The following is an 8,057-nucleotide window of genomic DNA, read 5'->3' on the forward strand; positions in this document are numbered from 1 at the left end:
ATACCTGGACCAATGGGCAGTACACATGTGGCACCCCATGGTTGGAAGCCCTGGGACTTATAAGCTAAGAGCAGGGGCCTCGGGAGAGAGAAGACGGAGAGAAGACGGATACAAGAGAACAATAAAGAGCTGCGCAGAAAACCAACCAGTGGTCGCGTCGTTCTTGCAGGCAAGGCCACGCACGACAGTTGTGCACCACCACACCCAGCCTAAAAGGGAATATTCTTTTTTTATTTAATGTATTTAGTATAGGATCTACAGGGTATCACTACACAGATCAGACTCATAGCGATTCTCCTTTTTCTCCTGTTTTCAACCTCCCAAGTGCTGGAATTACAGGCTTGTGTGCCACCATGCCCAGTCTCAATCTCTGTCTCAGCACACCGGCACGGTACACGGGATTGAACCATGGTCCCTGCACCTCCTAAGCAGGTGCTTTAGTCCGCTGAGCTTTCTAGCTGGCCCTTAAAAGGGAATATTCTCAACTCCAGCTCCTCTTTCTCCCTCTCTCTGCTCCCTGGTCACCTAGGTTGAGAAACTTCATCCCACCCAGGCTCCTTTATATGTGACTTGTGCCTTGGAGCCCACTAACCATGGACTAAATCCTCTGAAAATCATGAGCCAAAATAAAGCTCGCCTCCTTTAAGTTGCAGGTGTCAGATATTTTGTCCCAGCAACAGGAACGTGATCAATATAGCCTCAAACCTAGCTACATCTCCAGGCCTTTTTATTTTTTTTTTTTATTTTGAAAGAGGGTCTGGCTAAGGCATGCAGACTGTCTTCAAACTTTGGATCTTCCTGCGTCAGTCTCCCAAACAGCAATCGTTACAGGGGTGTAGATACCTGTAGTGGATTTCTAACTGGTGGCCAACTTATTACACCCAAATGAATTAAATTAGCCTGGTGGTACGTGCAGGAGACCCACCTGAGGGTTGTTGCCAGCAGCATAAAAGGCAGAACAGATGAGGTGCTTACCTTGAGCGTTGCTTCCTAGCTCCAGCTCAGATCCCTCAGCCTGCTAACACAGATCCTTCATCCCTCTGGCATAGACTTTCTAGCTTCCACCACTGACCTTTGGGCCTTTTCAGCACAGATCCATGAAGTAGGCCTGCATGAGAATTTATTACGGGCTTCAGGCCTCCAGTTGGACTTGTGGGAGGCATTGTTATGAGCTCTAGGTTTTCATCTGGACTCGTGCAGGACATTAGGATCCAGGTCCTCAGCTGGATTCTTTGGTCTTTAGTGTCTGGACAGATTTCCTGCACTCTTTGTATATGATTCTTGGGTAACTCCTTATAAAATAATCTAAAATGTGTCCTGTATATTGTTTGCCTTGTAAAAATCCCAACCACGACAATCCCCCAAGCTATAATGCCATTTGTAACTCCAGTCACTATCCCCTGCCTTTCTTTTCCCACAAGTCCAACTGGAGGCCTGAAGCCCACAATAAATTCTCATGCAGGCCCACTTCATGGATCTGTGCTGAAAAGGCCCAAAGGTCAGCAGTGGAAGCTAGAAAGTCTATGCCAGAGGGATGAAGGACCTGCGTTAGCAGGCTGAGGGATCTATATCCTTATAGCACTGATACCTCCCTGAAAATGACTTGCTTATTCTCCAAGGGAATTTCTTGCTTGTCACCATATCCTCGGTGGCTAGCATGCTGCATAGTATATATGTACCCTTTCTATAGACATCAAGTATAGCACTTCACAGGCTATTTGTATAATCCCTTCAAGGCAAGCCTTCTTAGTTATTCAGAAACTGACTGGAACTACTTTAAACAAGAGGTAAGGAAAGGGGTATAGCCACAGAAAGGACATCAGGGAGAGACAGGCTGTGGGGCTTTGTGGGAAAGGGGAAATCTGAACATGTAACGGGACATCTCGCCTATTCCTGGGCCACAGTCTCACCTCTCTGCTCCTCTGGGCTGCTATTCCACCCTCCCCCAATGTTATAGTTTGTTTCTGGATCCTTCCAAGCCTCCCGCAGCCATGGGAGTGGGCATCTTGCAGGCAGCTAAATCTAGAGTTTGTGATTGGGGTGTGAGTGCCACACCCACCCTAGCAGCCTGCGTACAATATAGGGGAAAAAAAGAGGTTTGCCCTTCTTTTTGCTCTCGATGGTTTTGCTGTCTTCCACAACCTTAACTGTTGCCCCTGCCTTGGAGCCAGCTGATAATGGACTAAAACCTCCACAAACTGAGCTAAATAAACCTTTCCCTCTTTGCATGTTGGATATTTTGTCTCAGCAATGAGAAAAGTAAGACATTCATCTTTTCTCTGCTCATCTCACATATAACTCAACTTATGCATGGGAACTACACCAAATCGCCCTCATGTGAAGTAAGATCTATGGCCAAAAAAGGCTGGTTAGCTTTGGGGCAACTGCCTACTGCTGGTGTGATCAGTTATGTCTGGGAACAAAGACATCTTCTAGTGACCACAACTGAATCTGCCCAAAACAAATCCATACTTTCCAGAAAGACCAAATCACAAGTGCTCCCGTATATATCTTGCTCCTTCATTCCCATGTATGATTTTCTCTGCCTGAAATGAACTTTGCGCATGCCGTTCTGTGTTAGCACACTGGAGCATAAACACGAGGCCTCATGCTAACCATGCACTCTACCATGAATTCCATCCCCAGCCTAACAGATACAGTCAGAAACAGGAAGGGGCCAAGAACATAGCTCAGTGGTGCAGCTGCCTGCCTGGAAAGCATGAGATCCCAAGTTCAACTCCAGATACCAAAAACAGGAAAACTGAGGTGCACACTCCTTCCTCTTCATTCAGCTGTGTGCAGAAACACCACCCTGGTGATTATCCATGTTTAAGCTTAGGAGGTTGTGGTGCCTGAAGCGGCAGATCATTAATTCCGACATCAGTAAAAGATGAAAACGGGAGACACCTGGAGTCAGACATGGCTGACCACGTGGGTGCTACCTGATGTCAGAGGTGCCTGACACTACCAGAAGTCTGAGTTTTGTTTTGTTTTTTGGTGGAACCAGAGATTGAACTCAGGCCCTTGCACTTGAGCTACCTTCCTGGCCCCTAACGAAGTGTGAGCTGTGATGAGGCTCAAGCGTGCCTGTTCCTACCACTGCGTGATCCTGAATAAACATACTTACTTACCTCCTGGTGTACAGTTGGCAGTTCTTTCCTTGTTGCACACAAGGAACTGGTATTTTGGCCATTCTACCATATTGTAACTTTTTAAGTATACGATACAGTGGTAGTACATTCACTGCTGTACAACCATCACCACTGTCTGATTCTGGAATATTTTCATAATCCTAAAAAGAAACTTTATGCTCTTGCGCAGTCGTTTCCCACCATCCCAGCAGCGACTGTCTTCAATTATCTCAGGTGTATACCCAGAAACATATACTGGAATTTCTGGTTCACATACAACTCGGTTTAGCTTTCAGAGAATCTGCCAAACTGCTTTCAGAAATGGCTGCACCATTGCTATGCATTACCATCAGCAATGTATGGTTCCAATTTCACTACGCCCTTGAGGGAATTTGTTATTATTCATTTCTTTATTATAGCCATCTTGGAGATGTGAAGAGTTGGCTCACTGTAGACCAACCTTCTGTACCTCATTCTTCAAAATCCAGCCCAAGGGCCATCAAGATAGCTCAGTGGACTAGTGTCTGCTTAGGCAAGCATAGGCAAGCCCAGGGACTGCGGTTTGATCCCCAGCACCGCATGCTGCGCCAACCCCATCCCCAGGGCAGGCTGAGCCAGCCAGAGTCCAGATGTAGTGGTGCACACCTGTGATCCCAGCACTGGGGAGGCTGAAAACAGGAGGATCAACGTGAGTCCAAGCTGCGTAGTGAAACCATGTAACAACCAAAACATTTGTGTGTTTAAAAAAAAAAATACACAAAATCCAGCCCAAATATGACCATTATGGAGCTTTATAATGTGCTCCAGGACAGCTATAGTTACCTTCGTACCACAGTACCAGTTTATGCCTCTTTTGTTCCCATTCATGACCTACGGCACTGAGCAGACACCACCCAAGGTACTAAAAACAGTGAACAAGACAGAAGAGGATAAGCATCCTCTCATGCAGATTACATTCTGGTGAGGAGAAAAGTAGAAAGTTTATGAAAAGGTGAGACATGCTTACAGGGCCACAGCACACCAGTGACATGGCAAGGGCAATTTTAAGTAAGGTAGAGAACCTGACTGAAATTATATCTGAGCAGAAGCTGAAGTTTGAGGTGTTGAGGAGACGTTGGGCATGGGCTCTGGAGACTAGAATCCAGGTAGGGAAATGAAGGCACTAATGAAGAACCAGCTCAAATGAACTGGGCGAAAATGGGGAAAACCCGCATTGTGGTGTCCAAAAGATAAGCCTCTGTTCTAGTTTTCAATTGTTGCTTTAGCAAGTTTCCCTAAATTTAGTAATTTAAAACAAATTATACTTCTGTAGGACACCCACATGGGATTAGAATGAAGGTATCAGCTGAAGAGTTCCTTCCTAGAGAGTGTTTCCTTGCTGGTTCCAGGTTCCCAGGCTGCTCACCATCCTTTGGCCCATTCCTCCATCTTCAAGCCATCAGTGTTCCATCCCTCTAACCGTGGCCAGGGAAGGCTCTCCTAAGAACCTCTGCTGCTGTATCAGGCTCTCCTCAGTCACCCAGGACATTCTTCACATTTAAAAACCCTAAACGAGGTGGACAGGAATAGAACTCAGTGGTAGTGCTTGTTTAGTATGCACCACACCCTGGTTTCAATCCCCAGAAATGGAAGACAAAAATAACCCTACACTTAATCACATCTTCTAAGTCACTCTCACCATGTAAGGTAGTATGCACAGGTTCCAAGGATTTAGCATGTGAACATGGGGGAGGGGCACTAATGTGCAAATTTCCTGAAGCATTTATTTTCCATTATTTTTTTTGCGATACCTGGGACCGAACTCAGAACCTTGCACTTGCCAGGCAGGCACCTATGAGCTATCTCCCCAGCCCAACTGAAGTATTTCAAAGGAGTCATCAACTATGTTGTGTTTGTCAAAAAGCTATAAACTAGGCATGGGGACACAGCATGTCACATTCAGCACTCAAGAGATGAGGTGAAATTACCGAGTTCAAGATCAGCTATAGCAAAAAAAAAAAAAAAAAAAAAAGCTATAGTAGTACATATGGCGTACAGCTGTAATCCCAGTAACTTGGGAGGCTGAGGTAGGAGGATTTCTGGGAGTTCAAGACCAGCTTGGGCTACAAAGTGAGCTCAAGGCCAAACTGAACTGCATAGTGAGACCATGTCTCAAAAAGGTAAAAATAAATAAAAGATCAGCTATAGTGAGACCGTCTCAAAAAAAAAAAAAAAAAAAAAAGCAGGAGGGATAAGAATTGACTATTGGACTAAGCACTACAGGGGTCCTGATGATCTTTCTATAAGCAGTTCCCATGGAGTAAAAAATCCTCTTTGGGGTGGGCTCACTAGAGAAAAGTACAGTATATAGGCTGTATTTGCTATAAAAGGAAAAATGTAGCAGAACAAAAAGTTAATGAACAGGACAGAAAAACAGACTAAATCTGGGCCCTTTAAACAGGTAAGGGGTGGAATCAAGTATACAAGAGCTGGCCTTAAATAAGGACAATCTGTCTATAGTAACTAGAAGATAGCACAGATGCAGGTGGGTGGATAAATGTGATGATAGAGCCTGTGGCTCCCCCCCACCCCGTTTTCTAAATGTAAAAGACAGAAGTTGAGCGAAGATGGGAAAGGTGCTAAATATTTGTCATAGCTGACATTGTGGAGTATGACAATAATCCTGGCTATATGGGAGGCTGAGGCAGGAGGATTACAAATTTGAGGATATCCTGGGTAATTTAGCAAGACCCTGTCTCAATTTGAAACAACAAAGCAAGGACGTAGTTCAGTGGTACTTTCCTAGGATGTAGAAAACCCAGGGTTCAATACTCCAAATAAATAGGTCTATTAAGAAAAAAGCAGCTGGGCGGGGCTGGGTACAGTGGCACATGCCTGTAATACCAGTACTCAGGCCAGGGCAGGATTTCTGCTGAGTCCAAGACCAGACTGAACTATGCAGCAAGACTATTTCAAAAAACAAAAATGAAGGGGCCGGGGAGATAGCTCAGTAGAATAAGCACTTGCCTGGCAAGCCCAAGGGCCTGAGTTCAATCCCCGGCTCTGCAGACTTAAAAAAAAAAAAAGTGAGGACCAGGGAAGACAGCTTAGCAGCCTAAGCACCTGCCTGGCCAGTGCAAGGTCTTGAGTTCAATCCTCAGTACCAGAAAAAAAATAAATAAAAATAAAAATAAAAAAAATGGAGAGCAAAGACCAAATAAGATAATCATTGTATGTGGCTGGTGAGATGGCTCAGTGGTCTAAAGCACCTACTTAGAACAAGCTTAGCAAAGCACAGGGACCGCGGTTCAATCCCCCAGCACCACAAGCCAGCCAGACCAGTCCCCTGGTGGGCTGAGCTGGCCACACACACACACAAATAAATAAAATTAAAAAAAAACCCTCCAGAAGCTGCCCCAAGACTGCATGAGGCTTTTGGGGGACACCTATATACAAACCATAACAAGAGGTCAGGAAATACAGCCTGGTTTGGGGGAGTCATGTACCAAGGATTAGGCAACAAGACCAAAGATTAAGTAACAAAGCACTACAACCACACACTGTTACTTATGTTCATGTCTATATATCTGACTACCCTCTCCAGACTGAGCAATCTTCTCCAAAGTGGATTACCAATGTTTTACCTTAGCACATTATTATTTTTTTTTTTCCAGAACCGGGGATTGAACTCAGGCCCTTGCGCTTGCCAGGCAAGCACTTAATTCTACTAAGCCATCTCCCCAGCCCCACTTAGCACGTAAACTTGTTGGGTGAATAGATATCCATTCATAAAGGAAAGTTCCCCGTTTCCAAAAATGCATGTGGAATGAGATGAACTCTTATGCTGTGTCCAAATTAGAGAATATACCATTTGTATCTTAACCATGATAAAATTTACCCTTATTGAACACCTGGATAGCAGAACTCTTTCATCTTCCCAATCTTTTCTTTTGGCTGGCTCAGCCCGCCCTCAGGACTGGCACAGCATGTGGTCCCAGGGATGCAACCAAAGTCCCCTGCACCTAAGCTTGCCTAAGCAGGTGCTTTAGACCACTGAGCTATCTCACCAGCCCATTTTCCCAATCTTTATTTCAATTCCTTCAAGTAAATTAGACTTCAAAACAGTCCTTGAGAATAGAAGCCAGAGAAAGGGAGGCAGGCATAAATAAGACTCAGTTTAGGGGCAGGAAAAAAATGCACAAGAAGCGTGTAAAATATGTTTTATTGTTCTTTAAAAGGGTTCTAGGTTTGGTTTTAAATCAGGCTGCACACCTTTCATCAGTCTGACATCTCTCTCACCATGTCAAACTGGCTCCAGCTAACAATACTTCATTTAACCCAAAAGAAAAAATTGTTCGAATTTTTAGGGAAAAAAATCCAGTTGAGAACAATTAACATTAGTCTGTAATTTAAGACAAAATGAGGACTAATGTCTCATGTTGCTTTATACACACTTTTCACACAGAACTAGGAATGTAGTTCTCCTAACTCAGGCAGGCACTGACTGATACTGATGGGACACTACTGACCCTCACATACACACAGACACACACACGCACATACACACTTCCTCCAAACAACAACATTCAAAGCATGTCAAATGGAAAAGCTTTGTGCCGGTATTGACCAAAACCCTTGGGAGTCAACAGTCTATTTGAAATTAGGGGGTATAATGTTTTGATCTTGCCTTTATGGTAATCTACTCTCGTGTTCAGAAATAAAAATTGGGATAGTACCATCATTTTTTACTTTAAAATTCTAGAAACAATGTCAAAAAGCATTATTTTGTTTTATTTCCTGGGATGAGGGAGGAGAGAATCTACAGGTTTGAATTTAGTTAAAAAAATCAAAAGAACTCCAGCTCTAGGAAATAGGCAGTTCGCATAGCTGGCCAGCATCTGAGGTATCATCAGTGTGAGACAAGGTCCCAATCCATTCCTGTGGGCC

The sequence above is a fragment of the Octodon degus genome, unplaced genomic scaffold (assembly GCF_000260255.1).
Source record: "Octodon degus isolate 3935 unplaced genomic scaffold, OctDeg1.0 scaffold00163, whole genome shotgun sequence".
Taxonomy (NCBI): Eukaryota; Metazoa; Chordata; class Mammalia; order Rodentia; family Octodontidae; genus Octodon; species Octodon degus.